Source organism: Podarcis vaucheri, assembly GCF_965113315.1.
Source record: "Podarcis vaucheri genome assembly, chromosome: 10".
Taxonomy (NCBI): Eukaryota; Metazoa; Chordata; class Lepidosauria; order Squamata; family Lacertidae; genus Podarcis; species Podarcis vaucheri.
In genome coordinates this window covers 67483312-67499150 of record NC_138748.1, presented here as the reverse complement: position 1 = coordinate 67499150, position 15839 = coordinate 67483312, and the positions used below count along the sequence as shown (strand labels likewise).

General features: G+C 46.3%; 1 protein-coding gene and 1 long non-coding RNA gene across 6 annotated transcripts in view; one reads left to right on the top strand and one right to left on the bottom strand.

The window, feature by feature from the left end:
* PLXNA4 (plexin A4) overlaps nucleotides 1–15839 on the top strand; it is a 604081-nt gene that overhangs the window by 363152 nt on the left and 225090 nt on the right. The gene's annotated exons all lie outside the window — the stretch shown is intronic.
* On the bottom strand, nucleotides 12021–14437 carry LOC309541515. Of its 2 annotated transcripts, XR_014223783.1 has the most exons (3): nucleotides 14341–14437; nucleotides 13207–13335; nucleotides 12021–12443 (listed from the first exon to the last, which is right to left on the bottom strand). It is a non-coding gene; the product is annotated as an uncharacterized lncRNA (long non-coding RNA). The 2 variants fall into 2 exon arrangements; XR_014223784.1 differs by lacking the exon at nucleotides 13207–13335.

Here is a 15839-nt window from a genome sequence, read left to right as displayed (position 1 = left end):
ACGACAGATTGGCACTGAGGAACACACCAGTCGGTATGCTTCCAAGCTGCTTCCAGAACCAGGCAGCTGGGGATTTGGTGTGCAGTGAGGCCACAGAAATCCTATTGTGTGCCTCCCTCCACTTCCCAGCTGACTGGCACTGGAAACAGGTGAGGAGCATGCTAATTGGGATGCTTTTCAGTCCCAGTTTGCTGAGCAACGGAGGAGAAGGGAAGTGCAATGGGATCTCATTGCACCAGGTGTGAAGGTGTTTTTTTTGTATATTAGTTTTTTAACATCATTTTCAACAGTAATTAAACATACTTTTACATCTTATTCAATTTTTTTTGACTTCCATCAATCCTGTCTGAAAATTTTCCAATCTAATCTCTTAGTATGCATTTCTTATCTTCTCTATTACATTTCAAACTCATAACCCAATATCTCTATCTTTTTCTACTTTGTAACACTTCGTATATTTCTCCTTACAAAACCTCTTATAACTAGCGTAATTTGTTGATTGCAGTTGCTCTTCAAATTCATATACTTCTTCCAATCTTCTGTAAATCTCTGGTCCCACCGGTTTCAAATCCTTCCTGTCATTTTGTCCAATTCTGCATAGTCCATTAATTCACACCAGGTGTGAAAATTTAAGCCCGCCCTATCCCTGTGCGATGAAGATGGGCATGAAAGATGTGCATGCAAGAGAGTGAGACAAACTTAAGTAGGAGAGGGAAACTCGTCTGTGTTTGTGTGTGTGTGTGTGTGAGAGAGAGAGAGAGAGAGATAGACAGACAGACAGACAGACAGACAGACCCACTGCCATTACTGACCCTGCCTGCCACCAGTATGCATTCCTCCCACTGCCACATGCAGCTCTGGGGGAGAAATATTGCCCACCTCTGAGCTAGACGGTCTTTGTGTCTCCTCCAGCTCCATTTCCAATTGATACTTGGACATCAGCATGGCTTTCCAGCAGTCCGTCACATGGCGAAGTTTGAAGGGCTTCATTGAGCCCAGTTTATTGCGTGGGCGATGCTCCCTTGGCTGATCAACAGACAATCAACGTTAGCCATTATGCTTTGACTCTTTGGCAAACTTATTCAGCTTGCAGGAGCTATGCTAAGCCCAGTACTTGGGCTTTTTACTTCAAAATGCAGAGTATTCGAGTCAGGAGCTGGTGTGAGATTTGCCACCTTTTCATCTAGCACACTGAGGGTTAGCTTATCTGGGGTTAACTCTGAAGGCTTTCAAGGTCTAATTCATGACTTGTCGCTGCAGTGGGGAGGCCCTAGCTGTGCAGTATATTGATCACCCCACTGGATTATTTAGTTTATTGACTCTCCTTGCTTTCCTACCCTAATTAAAGCCAGATAAATACTTAGTGTTGCATATTGGAGGCTGCATGTTAGCAGTGACCTGGAAAGGGGTGGGGGTGGGGGGTGTAATTGAAAATGCAGTCAATTCAGGTTGATGACTTATGAACTAAGGAATGGCAGTCTCAAAGGGGGCTGCTGTTATCTTTTGGTCTGGCTTGTAGTTAAGTTGGCGAGACCTTCCTTGTGATGCTTTCTAACACCCTTTGCCAACCTGCTGCCTTCCCGAAGTTCTGGACTTCCATGGTGCTTGCCTCCTGAGCCCCAAACAAATCACGGAGAAGGGAAATCATCTTCCGAAAACTCAGTACTATTGTTGTTGTTTAGTCATTTAGTCGTGTCCGATTCTTCATGACCCCATGGACCAGAGCACGCCAGGCACTTCTGTCCTCCACTGCCTCCTGCAGTTTGGTCAAACTCATGCTGCTAGCTTCGAGAACACTGTCCAACCATCTCGTCCTCTGTCGTCCCCTTCTCCTTGTGCCCTCCATCTTTCCCAACATCAGGGTCTTTTCCAGGGAGTCTTCTCTTCTCATGAGCGGGCCAAAGTATTGGAGCCTCAGCTTCAGGATCTGTCCTTCCAGTGAGCACTCAGGGCTGATTTCCTTCAGAATGGATAGGTTTGATCTTCTTGCAGTCCATGGGACTCTCAAGAGTCTCCTCCAGCACCAGAATTTGAAAGCATCAATTCTTCAACGATCAGCCTTCTTTATGGTCCAGCTCTCACTTCCATACATCTCTACTGGGAAAACCATAGTTTTAACTATACAGGCCTTTGTTGGCAAGGTGAGGTCTCTGCTTTTTAGTATGCTGTCTAGGTTTGTCATTGCTTTTCTCCCAAGAACTCAGTACTATAAAGAAATGCCAATACCAGTTGCTGGAAACCACAGGAGGGGAGAGGACTCTTGTGTTCGTGTTCTGCTCACTGGCTGCCCACAGCCATCTGGTTCGCCACAGTGAGAACGGGATGCTGGACTACCTGGGCCATTGGCCTGATCCAGCAAGCTGTTCTTACATTCTTAATACCTGGAGGTGGCCAGACAGAGACCACAGACCCACTGCCCAGGCAAGATGAAATTAGGCTGCAGACTGGCAAATGTTCCACCGGAGGCAGTCAATCACAGATTGCCCCTTGGGGGCCAACGGGCCTGGCTTCTGCCTAATCGGAGGTTATTGTCATTTATGTATTTGCTCAGACGCGGGGAGCTGTGCAAAGATAACGCTGATCCCGTCCACCCCTTGCCGCCCCCTCCCCCATGCCTTCCACGCCAGTGGAGCGCAAACCCAGCTGGGCCAGAGGACGGGGCGGAGGGGGCCGAGATCAGCAGCCGGATATAATTGCATTTTGCTCCATAATCGCCCCCGGGGTCTGAGAAGACCCGTCTGTGTCTCTCCTCTCTCTCTCTCTCTCTCTCTCTCTCTCTCTCTCTCTCCCCCTCTCGATGCATTTTTTTTTGGGGGGGGGGGGGTCAGTGTAAAAATTCAGCGGAAAGGCCACTCCTGCCCCTCGCCTGCTGGGCCATAAATCGTGCGAGAACCTTCCCTTTGCCTCCTGCGCCCGCTGGGCTTCACCATCCGGACCCGTAAGGCTGGCTCATATTTCATGCTCTCCGCATCCCTCCTGATCCTTGATTTCTCATCATTGGGAGTCCCTGCTAGTTATATGTGCGCAGCTCCCTTCCAGAACGGGCTTGTGTTTTATAGCACTGCCACGGCGAGCGGAGGGTGGGGCGGGGGATACCTCCTTATTGTATTTATAAAAGGGGAGCCTGAGATTGATGGGGTGCCAGGAGGGATGATCACAAATCCAGCGGTCTACAGCTGGCCTGCAGCAAGAAGAGAAGCGTGGAAGAGGGAGGAAAGGAGGGAGGGAATGTCCTTTTTGCCAGAGTTGTGTGATTTATATGAACAAAAGGCTATGTTGTAAATCTTGCCTTTTATAGTATGGTTCTCCATCAGGGCAATGGCAACACCTGGCCCTGTTAACATCCAGTCAACATAACCCTGGTTCTGAACAAGCCTTGTCGAGGCGAACTGATAAATGTGCTGTATTTACTGGCGTAAAAAAAAAGTTCCTGCTTGCCACTTCTGCCAATATGAGAAATAAACTCTCTCATCGCATTTTTTTTTTTTTACAGAGTGCTTTCTCTAACCCCTTAAGGCTCCAGTCTGGTATTATTCTTATATATATATCTTTTATTAGACATATACCGCCTTTCTTTTCCAAGGAGCTCAAGGTAGTATACATGGTTCTACTCTTCCCCATTTCATCCTCACAACAACTCTACGAGGCAGGGTTAGACTCAGAGATGATGGCTGTCCCAAAGCCACAACCACACCTTTTTTTGAGTTTTCTGTGCTGAAGTTGCACAGCAAAGAGTTTGCTCACCCACTGAACTCATCACCAATGAAGCAAGCAGGAATGTTAGTGGGTGTGGGGATGTTCAGGGAGGCAGGAGAGGATATATTGTTTAATGATATCTTTTCTAACTTGCATTAGCAAGTTCTATATCTTAGCAGAGTTTAAACATTCCCCTTTAAATGCACAGCGGTTTGCTTGTTGCAAGCTCGTCTGAGCCTCTCTCTATAAGATTCCTGGTAAGATCCCTTCTTGTCCCTCTTAAAAAGAATAGACACAACACTCCTATTAAAGTCTATATAAAAGTAATTTACTCACATTCATTCAGTTCACAGCTGGATTCCTGAAGGCAGAGTTAGGTTACAAAAGTATTTATACATGTGGAACTATCCCATAAGGGTAAAGGTAAAGGGACCTCTGACCATTAGGTCCAGACGACTCTGGGGTTGCGATGCTCATCTCGCTTTACTGGCCGAGGGAGCCGGCATACAGCTTCTGGGTCGTGTGGCCAGCATGACTAAGCCGCTTCTGGCAAACCAGAGCAGCACACGGAAACACCATTTACCTTCCCACCAGAGTGGTACCTATTTATCTACTTGCACTTCGTGCTTTCGAACTGCTAGGTTGGCAGGAACAGGGACCAAGCAATGGGAGCTCACCCCATCGCAGGGATTTGAACCGCTGACCTTCTGATCGGCAAGCCCTAGGCTCTGTGGTTTAACCCACAGCGCCACCCGCGTCCCATCCCATAAGGGAGTTAGTCCCAAAATGGAGAAGGAGGAGGAAAAGAACATGTGCTCCCCTACCCAGATTAAGCCACGCCCACATCTAGTCACATGCAGAGGAAGTATCTCCCAGCTCAGGAGGAAACAGGAAGTTTTCTCCTGGCTGGTACAAAGCATCCCCTAGCATGTCCATTCTAGGAATGTTGTACTTGACTGCTATGTGTTTCACGTCTCACAGTGGGAACAGGGATGAGTTATGTCTCTCATCAGTTATGATGTCACAGTAGGGTTCCCATGCAACAATATAGGTTTCCACGACCCTGGAGGGGTCAAAGTTCAGAGTCTCAGAAGCCTAACCATGAAACAGGAAGCTGCCCTATCCATGAGAAGACTATAGTGGCTCTCCTTCATTGCAGGCTTCTAAAGAAAGGTATGATGGCCATCTCTCAGGGATTCCCTAGGTGTCAATCAGGTAGGGATGGGAAAGATTCCCTTTCTGAGATCCCGGAGAGCTGCAACTGCCTGTGTGGACAATACTGAGGTAGATGGATGTCATGGCGCTGTCAGGAATGGGATTTCCAGAGTGAGGAATTAACTCTTTGTTGTCAAAAATACACTTACAAGTTAGGGATGCGCACGTCCACCAGGCCTTTGTCTCTCAGCTACTCCTAGTGTGCGCCTGACGAGGCAATTGCCCCACCCTTGACCTTGGCTTATGTATCTCCCCCATCCAAGCTGCAAGCAAGCATGCAAAGACTGTGCCTCCATGTAACCTGCTTCTGCTCCTCCCGCTTCAGTCCTCTTCTGGTCCTGGGAGACAGTGGAGCAGGAGAGATGGGGGTAGGAGCAGGAGATGTGGAAGCTCTTGACCCTACACCAGCCTGACCTATCTCTCCGTCCTCCTGCAACTGACCTCCAGTCTCCAATCCTGCAGCTGCTCCCGCCTCTTGTCTCCTGGCTGCTGCAGGCTCCCCTAATAATAATAATAATAATTTATTATTTATACCCCGCCCATCTGGCTGGGCTTCCCTAGCCACTCTGGGCGGCTCCCAACAAAACAGTAAAATACAATAACCTATTAAACATTAAAAGCTTCCTTAAACAGGGCTACCTTAAGATGTCTTCTAAAAGTTTGGTAGCTGTTTTTCTCTTTGACATCTGGTGGGAGGGCGTTCCACAGGGCGGGTGCCACAACCAAGAAGGCCCTCTGCCTGGTTCCCTGTAACTTGGCTTCTCACAGTGAGGGAACCGCCAGAAGGCCCTCGGCGCTGGACCTCAGTGTCTGGGCAGAACGATGGAGGTGGAGATGCTCCTTCAGGTATACTGGACCGAGGCCGTTTAGGGCTTTAAAGGTCAGCACCAACACTTTGAATTGTGCTCGGAAACGTAGTGGGAGCCAGTGTAGGTCTTTCAAGACCGGTGTCCAATCCCTTCCAAATCCCTGGTCCCTTCTTGCAAGGCAGTCTCCAAGCCTTCTTCTCCCAGTGCCTGCTCCTCAGTATCCAGCCACCACTCCCCAGTGTTCAGTCAGTCCTTGACCATGGCCATTGGTCGGACTTCCAAAGGAACAAAGGCAAGTTCCCTTTGTTTCTGTGTCCCTGCTCTCCTTGTTATTTGCAGCCTTCTTTTCCCCTAGAATTTGTGGCTTGGGAAGAGAGAGCCCCCCTCCCTCTCGGATCGTATTCTTCCTCTCTCGCAAGTCCTGCAAGTATGAAATAAACCCTCGGAAGATGCGTGCTACATGTTGCTCCGGCAAACAGCAAATAAATCACAAGGCCATCCAGCAATAAATCTTTCATGAGATTTGGGCTGTCTGAACTCTGGCGACTGTGCGGGAAGCGTATAAATTTCTCTCGCAGGGAGGGCGGGGTGGAAAGGGGTAGGTGGGTTGGGGGCTTAAGGGAGCTAGGATCTCCCGATGCCGTTATTAACTTTGGAAGCACTTGATGAGTTTAGATTCATTAAGTGTTTCGCAGCCTTGTTAATTCAATAAGTGCGGATGACACTGTTATGTAAGACAACGATCAGTAATTTGGGAGGGAAATGGGTAGGAGGGGAAGGGAGTGAAGGAATATCAAAGCAGTCATTGCACAGCAGAATACTTAATCCTTCTCCCCTCCAGAATGAGCAAAACTTTTCTGTTTTCCAACACTGTTTTTTTTTTAAGTCTGGGGATTTAAAATTAATATGAGCTGTGACTCAGGCTTTTGGTTCTGGCAGATAGGGCCGCCCTAATTGCTGAGAGGAGAATTAAAAGATTGGAACATGAATGGAATTGCACTGGCTATTGTCTCCTGCCTGTTCTTAGGTGACCTGGTAATGAGGATTTAATGGAGACAGTTCTTCATATTCAGCGCTTCTAGGAATCTGATTGTGATGCAGATTGGGGGAGTCGGTCCTTAATATGGAACTTCATAGCGTGTGCAAAGCGGGCCACAGAAACAGGCAGGGGGAAGAACCGCTGCCCCCCCAAAAACACACCAAAATATTGTTACATACCCACCCAATCTCCATGCAGTGAAAGATTCCAGGGGTTCCAGAAGCAGAGTGTGTTATTGGGGCAACTCGCTTGCTATTGTGATGATTGGGGTTCAGAGATGTGAAAGTTGGGCTGTTCGGTGACTCATTTTCCGGCGGCAATGCTCCCATGAGGTGTCGGCTCGTTTGAGTAAGTGCAGAGCTCACAATGACCCAGAATGAATTCCGATGGCTTACGAAGCACAGATAAAATTGGTGTATATGCGTCTCTATGTGTGCAAGAAGACAAAACAAGGCGCCTACTCAGGGCACTGTGACCTTTTCTTAGCAACGCACTGTGCTAGCCAGCTCAGAGGATCCAGTTTTTAACAAACTGGCCCACATCCTTTTGGGATGGAGCTGCGCAGGTCTAGACTTCATTTTTATTTTTTTAAAATTCCATGGAAAAAACAACAACCTAAAACTAAATTTTCTCTTTGACAATATTTTAAAAAATTGATTACAGACCTGTAGTAGCAACTCAATAGTTGTGTGTTTTTAGCATTCTGCTACAAGAGAATACAAGAATAGTAAGGACGCTTTCCAGACTTGTGGGCTGGAAGCAATAACTGCGTTCTTTTTTACTGAAATGAAAAGCTGAGATTTTCCAGGATTATGTTGAGAATTGGGTGCAGGCGAGCCATTAAGACTCATGTTATTCTCAGCTATCTTTCAATGTAGCTTGAGGTGCTCCCAACACAACCCAATTCTGGGGCAGGGAGGTGGGGATTGGTCTGAGTGTACGTATAAATAGCTGTGAAAAAACAAAAGATGTGAGTTTAGGCCAGGAGTGGGGAACCTATGCCCCACCCCAGATAGTATTGGACTACAACTCCCATCAACCCTGACCATTGGCTATGCTGACCAGGGCTGAAGGGCACAGGTTTCTCCAGTGAAAATAAGGATGTCCCATTCCATAATAATAATTTTACTATTTATACCCCACACATCTTACTGGGTTGCCCCAGCCACTCTGGCAACTTCCAACATGTATAAAACATTAAACATAAAAAAGACTTCCTTATAAAGATTGCCTTCAGGCAATTCAGGGGCTGGATAACTCCATACCCTCCAACATTTCTTCAGTGAAAATAGGGACATCCTAAGGAAAAGTGGGACGTTCTGGGATCAAATCAGAAACCGGGATGGCTTCTCTAAATCAGGGATGTCCCTGGAATTATCCAGGGACACTTGGAGGGTCTGTCATTCGTGCTCCATTCCCTAGACCTAGAGCCAGTGTGGTGTAGTGGTTAAGAGTGGTAGACTCGTAATCTGGTGAACTGGGTCCGCTTCCCTGCTCCTCCACATGCAGCTGCTGGGTGACCTTGGGCTAGTCACACTTCTCTGAAGTCTCTCAGCCTCACTCCCCTCACAGAGTGTTTGTTGTGGGGGAGGAAGGGAATGGAGAATGTTAGCCGCTTTGAGACTTCTTCGGGTAGTGATAAAGCTGGGTATCAAATCCAAACTCCCCCTCCTCCTCCTCCTCCTCCTCCTCCTCCTGCTCCTCCTCTTCTTCTTCTTCTTCTTCTTTCCCCAACCTCATGAGCTCCAGTTCTTTTGGACTACAATCCCCATCATCTATGGTAAAAAGGTAAAAAGGTAAAGGACCCCTGGATGGTTAAATCCAGTCAAAGGCAACTATGGGATATGGTGCCCATCTCACTTTTCAGGCCAAGGGAGCCGGTGTTTGTCCACAGACAGCGTTCCGGGTCATGTGGCCAGCATGACTAGAACACTTCTGGTGCTGGGATGTTGATGGGAGTTATAGTGTAAAACAGGGAACCAGGTGAAGGAAGGCTCTAGGAGAATTCTGCAATATGTAGCTTTGGGATTAGTGTTGCTTGCCTGGGTTAATACCCATTCAACCTGTACCTAAAAAATAAACCTTACTGAAAATAAATATTCCTTGGAATCTTTGCAAGAGAGGATTATGTGCCTTGCCAACGATCTCACAAAAGGACACCCAATCAGTCTGACAGCTCTCAAACTGGGCTGAGCAGTGCTTCCATTTTTGCAAACAGCACTTCTCCGTTCCACCCCTTCTTGTTCTACTTATCTCCAATTTTTGCCAGCAGGGATCGAGGGAAAGATCCAATTTCCTTGAAACCCCTGAATATTTCATGTGGAGTTGTGCTAAGTACACAAATGCAGATTTCCCTTAATTCGTTTAATTAATTCTGGCTGTGGAAGTTAGATCTCCTTTCCATAGAATTTGGAGTCTCTCTGTCTACTTTTCCTTTAAAACGAAAACGGCAATTTCCACCATTATTGTTTGGTACCATCAGAGAGGAGGAGAAGGAGGAAGCCGCCTTATCTTACCTTGTGTGGTGCAGGGATGGAATTGCTTGCTGGAGATGACCAGAGCGGATTTTTCTGTGTTAGGGACTTTTGTGTGGTGCTCATAGCCTCTGGTTCTTCTGGTACATGGAAGCTGGCCCACTTCTGAAAACGAGATGGAGTCTTGGCCTGATCCAGCAGGACTCTTCCGGCATGTGGGTTGCTTTGTGAGTAGCTAGGCAGTGAGTGATGCCTCTAGCTCAAACAGATGTTGGATGCTATCTCATACAGGACTCGATCTCCTTCCGCAGGGCCTGTAAGACAGAGCTATTCAATTTGAATTAGCCTGATCCTCTATTCCCTTTCCCCTTTCCTCTTCCATGAAGAAACCTTTTCTGGGACCCCACATTTAAATTCTTCCCTGGTCTCCTTGCTGTCCCTAGTAGGACCAACTTGGCCATTTAGCCCTGGTGATCATTTGATGTATACTGACTGGTTCCCCCGCCCCCCCAAAAAAATGACCCCTGAATTTTTGAATTTGATTGATATTGATGCTGCATTTTATGTTGTATTTTATGCTGTTTTATGATGTTTTTAAGTCACATTTTAATCAATGTTTTATATTTGCTGTTAGCTGCCCTGAGCCCGGTTTTATACCAGGAAGGGTGGGGTATAAATAAAATTATTTTTTTATTTTATTATTATTATCATACCCAGATCAGACTAAATGTCCCTCAAGGCCAGGTTTCGCTAGACTACAACTCCCACAATCTCCGACTACTTGCCTTGCTGGCTGGGGCTAATAGGAGTTGTAGTACAAAATATCTAGAGGTTGCTATGCTGGAGAAGGCTGACTTGAAGTCCAGTACAGTGGTACCTCGGGTTAAGAACTTAATTCGTTCTGGAGGTCCGTTCTTAACCTGAAACTGTTCTGAACCTGAGGTACCACTTTAGCTAATGGGGCCTCTTGCTGCCGCTGCACCGCCGGAGCACGATTTCTGTTCTCACCCTGAAGCAAAGTTTTTAACCCGAGGTACTATTTCTGGGTTAGCGGAGTCTGTAACCTGAAGCGTCTGTAACCCGAGGTACCACTGTATCTGACTTGGCTACAGCTGTCTTAAGGACTATGGGCAACTGGCTGTTCTTTCTAGCTGAGAGCAAGGAAGGAATCTAGGAATTCAGGCAGCTACCAAGCCAGACTTATTGGTCCATCCACACCAGTGGATCTCAAGATATGTTCTCTGGACCACACTTTCAGAATCAAACTTTGCTCGTGCCGCTCCAAATACTTTATTGGTAAGAAATCTATTGGAAAATGAAAAGAAACGACTCGTAGCCAAGCTTGATTTTTGACACAGAACACAACTACTTTATAATATGACCTTGGGACATCCAGAAAGTATAAAAGAATGCAGCTACATAAGAACACTAACCATTCCCAAAATATAATTATAAACGAGCCTCTTACATATGTACCTTAAGTATGTATACAAACTGAATGAGATCTCCCTTTTGCCTGGTAATCTCATTTACAGTAGGTCTAATTTGAAACAAGCTCTCATCAGCACAAAGAAGCCTTTCTCTTTGCTGACCTTTCCTATTTGTCAGAGTTGAAAATCCTTGTTCACAACAACCTCATGGAGAACTGTAGAAAAATAGCCAATGCTTTTAAAGAGAGGCAAGGATACTGTTTTCGGACACGCTCTACGGGGAGCTGAGTTCCGGCACCAGGCTCATTGGCAGACCCAACTCTGTGTTACAAAGATGCCTGGAGACATGAGAAGAAGGATGTCAACATTAACCCCACCATGTGGGAATCCCTTGCAGATGACCATAACACCTGGAGACAATCAGTCAAGTTGTATATCCACAGTGGTGACCACATGGCCGCTGGGAGGAGCAGAGAGAGAAGGAATGCGCTGGTGCATCTGCACAGCAGCCTAGCTAGCCGCTCGGGTGCCGGGTGTGGTGTGTGCATCCTGCATCCAGGGGCGGGGCGAGCCTGTCAGGATCCACAGAATGCTGTCTGAGATAGTAAGTCTGCAGGCTTGAGTTTGCTAGCTGATGCAACTGGCTGATGCAACCAGCCTGCAATACTTTCTATGGAAGTGCTGGGTCAGAAAGACTCAGCAGTAATGTGCTGCCAGTTGATTGGCTGTCATCGGTTTAAAAGGGAAACCTGTCCAGCAGTAAAGGTGGTGGTGTAGAAGAGTGTGGTCAGAGAGAGAGAGATAGAAAGGTCCTCCTATTTGCCTTAAGGTGCAGCCAGGTACTCTATTTGTATGAACTGTAGATATCTGTATATATAAAGGTAAAGGGACCCCTGACTGTTAAGTCCAGTCGTGGCCGACACTGGGGTTCCGGCGCTCATCTTGCTTTATTGGCCGAGGGAGCCAGCGTACAGCTTCTGGGTCATGTGGCCAGCCATTTACCTTCCCAGAGATTGTTAGCCGCTTCGAGACCCCTTAGGGTAGTGATAAAGCGGGATATCAAATCCAAAATCCAAACTCTTTTCTCCTGCCGCACCCTTTGAGAACCACAAGTCTGCACCCTCTAGGGTTCCAGACGGGGACCATGTTCAGCCCTACCTGGAAATGATGAGGATCGAATCTGGGACCTTCTGTATGCATAGCATGCATGTTCTACCATTGAGCTCTAGTCCTTCTCATCAAAGGGCAAAGGTCCTTGCTCCTGCTGCTCCTCTGGTTGGTGGATGGGCTAGGCTGGGTTTCCCCTTGCACCAACATTCCTCCTCTCCCTTCCCTTGAATCTCAGCTCCACACATGGTTAAAGGCAGCAGCGGGCTTTAGTTAAAACACACACCCCACCCCGAAAGAATCCATTTCTGTTCTTCTGCGTAGCCCATTCCACAGTCATTGCTTTTTGCCTCCCAGTTTCAGCTCCTGCTCCACCTTGCTTTGCTGATAATAAGTTTTTGGAAGCAGCACAGGAGGAAGGGACGGCTGACTGCATTTCATGCATGACGAATTGGCCCACATCCCTGAGATTAGATCTGAGGTGGCTCTTCCCTCCCTTCACCTGATCCGTTGGGCAAACTCTTTGCGCAGCCAAATAAATTGCTCTTCCCTTCAAGGCAGGGGAAGTATCTGTCTGTCTCTAAGGTAGGCGGCGATACAGAGGTTGTCGGAGCCTTCTGAGTGAGGCCAAGGTCTCCTGGTACAAAATAGGTCTAAAGACAAATTTTGATGTCTGTGTACAAGAGAGAGAGAGAGAGAGAGAGAGAGAGAGAGAGAGAGTTAAACCACTGCCTCCTGTTCTCACAGTAGCCAATAGTGGGAAACTCAAAAAGAAGTATCTGAGCAAAACATCACTCTCTCTCTATTTGCAGTTCATCTGCAACTGGCATTTAGAGAGGCCTACCACATCTGGTGGCGCTGTGGGTTAAACCACAGAGCCTAGGGCTTGCTGATCAGAAGGTTGGCGGTTCGAATCCCCACAAGGGGGTGAGCTCCCGTTGCTCAGCCCCTGCTCCTGCCAACCTAGCAGTTCAAAAGCATGTCAAAGTGCAAGTAGATAAATAGGTACCACTCTGGCGGGAAGGTAAATGGTGTTTCCGTGCGCTGCTCTGGTTCGCCAGAAGTGGCTTAGTCATGCTGGCCACATGACCCGGAAGCTGTATGCTTCCTCCCTTGGCCAATAAAGCGAGATGAGAGCCGCAACCCCAGAGTCGTCCGCAACTGGACTTAATGGTCAGGGGTCCCTTTACCTTTACCTTTACCTTTACCACATCCAACAGTGGAGGGCGACATAGTTATTGTGGCTAGTAGCCACTGAAAGCCTTACCGTCCATTGAGTTGTCCAAAGCCAGCCAAGTTGTTGGCCAGCACTGTCTTCTGTGGGACACAGCTCCATAGTTTAACCATGTGTCGTGTGAAATGCTTCTGTGAAGTGTTCTTTGGGGCACCTACTAAGTTTACAAAGCTATTGATTACAAAGCTATTGTACTACCAACCTTACTATATGCTTGTGAAACATGGACCACTTATAAATGCCATCTCCAGCTCCTCGAAAGATTCCATCAACAGTGTCTCCGGAAATTTTTACACATACTTAGGAAGCCAGGTGAACTAATACCAGTGTACTGGAAGAAGCAAAGATCAAGCAGTGTCCAAGCAATGATTATTCAACATCAATTTTGTTGGACTGGTCATGTTGTGCGGATACCTGATGATCGTCTTCCAATGCAACTACTCTATTCCGGACTTAAAAATGGAAAGCATAGTGCTGGTGGTCAACAAAAGAGGTTTAAAGACTGTCTCAAGTCAAATCTAAATAAAGGGTAGTATAAACACTGACAACTGGGAAACACTGGCCTGCGAGTGCTCCAGTTGGAGAACAGCCTTTACCAAAGGTATCATGGGCTTTGAAGACACTCAAACTCAAGACGCAAGGGAGAAATGTGCTAAGAGGAAGGCATGCTTGGCGAATCCACACCGTGATCAACTCCCACCCGGAAACCAATGTCCCCACTGCGGAAGGACGTGTGGATCCAGAATTGGCCTCCACAGTCACTTACGGACTCACTGTTAAAACCCTGTTTATGGAAGACAGTCTTACTTGGCTACGAGGGATCACCGAAGAAGAAGAACACAGAGCATAGGAGGCAAAGTATGAGAATTGTGGGTGCCTGCCTAATTTAAGTGCAAGCAGTGGTGACGCTAGTTTGTATAGAAGCTAAACGAATTTGAACTAAATGTGGGGCGGTCATGAGCTCTTCCTAGTCCCTCCTCCTTCTCTTAGACTTCTCCTCATTTCAATTCATTTTTCATTTATTATATTTCTATGTGGCTTTTCACTCACCTGAGTCGCAACGAGGCTTACATACAATAAGTGACACAGTAGAGCATCACATCGGCAACGTAAATTATATAAAATAATCAACAAATCATCAGTAACAAACCCCACCTTCTATAAAACACTATTTAAAAAAAACTTAGAAAATTAGATAAACAGCACAGCCACAAGAAAAGTCATATTATAAAATTCACAAAACATTACAACTCTCATAACCCACAAAACTTAGCAACGTTAACTAGCTAACAACCAAAAACAAGCTGAGCGCTACTGAAGTCACACACACACTCACCTGTGTGACTGTGGAAGACTCATAGTCTTCCACTCAGTTCATCAAAAAACACATTCACATAATGGCTGTTGTAGCTTCTGGTCTGCCTGCCCCAGCCCTCTCTAGCATCTAGCCTGGCCAATGACTACCAGAGTCCACCCTACTCCATTGTGATGCGGAGCAGTCCAGCCAATCACCAGAGTCTTCTCAAATGACATGTTGATTGTTGGCCAGAGGCAAATGGTTCTGAATGTCATATGCTTTGCAAGAAGCAGGTCTCAGCTTCAGTCCCCAGTATTTCCAGGTGGGGCTGCAGATAACTTCTGTCCTCAAACTCTTGAGAAGACAATACAGAGTTGGATGAGGCAATGTAAGGTGGCTCCCTCTGCTCCTATTTGGTATTTTCTCATTTGCTTTGGAACACACATCTGCTGGGAATTGCTGGGAGCACATTGATTTCTTTGGGGTTTACACTGGGGAACTTCTGGCTAGCTTATGCTATGGAAATAAGGTCTGAGGTTTTTCTTTCTTTCTTTAGCAATGTTAAAAGCTTCCACCTCTTGGGCCCGGTTGTACTTTTATTCAGTAAAAGTGAAAAAATGAAGAGATGAAAAATAGCAATAAAATATTTTCCCCTTCTCCAGCATAAAATCCAATACTCGGAGGAAAGGAATGGATCAGTAAAGTGGGTTTTAAAAACAAATTGGCACAGACTCCCTATAACTCCCCCGCCCATCTTCTTAAACAGGATGTGCAGGAGACCTTTAGCACTTAGAGAAATTGACACATGTGGACATAGCAAAATAAGCCATGAAATTCTTTTACATCTGTTTCACACGATTGAACTATATAGCTAGTTATATGAATAGAGTTCAGCTTCCAAACATTGACTTGGTTAACACAATAAATTTATGGCTTGCAGAATCATAGCTTAGCAGGCAGGAATGAATGAATGCTGGGACTGCATGTTCCCTCTTCGCCCCTCTCTTCCTCTCTCATCAGTGCTTACATCCAGGTTTAATTAAATCACAGTTAACTGTTACGTCTGCAACAGGGAACCATGGTTTAATGCCAGTTTATTAAACCAGGTTCTTAAAACATGGTTTAAAGTTGGTTTAAGATCCTGGTTAGTAAGCTGGCATTAACCGATAGTTCCCCATTGCTTGGATGCTACTCCGTGTAAAAGGCTCCCAGCATGTGAAAAAGTTGCAAACAAGAAGGCTTGGCTAAAACTCTTCTTCTGGTTATGCTTGATCAACATGGGCGAAGAAGTATTTTTGCCATGAAAGGTTGCCAACTTTGGATTGCCTTCTGCTTCTGCACTTTTAACAGTTGCTTGGTCAGTGGAAGTCTCCGAGTTAGTTGGTGCTTTTAGAAACAATAACAAATTAGATTTATATAATAAGAAGGGAAGTAAGGTAATAATTTGCTGCATATAACTATATGATCGAGAACGCAGGGAAGGGTGATGTGAGGAAGTCTAAAGATTATGAAAATATGGTTTATGAACAATTTTATTC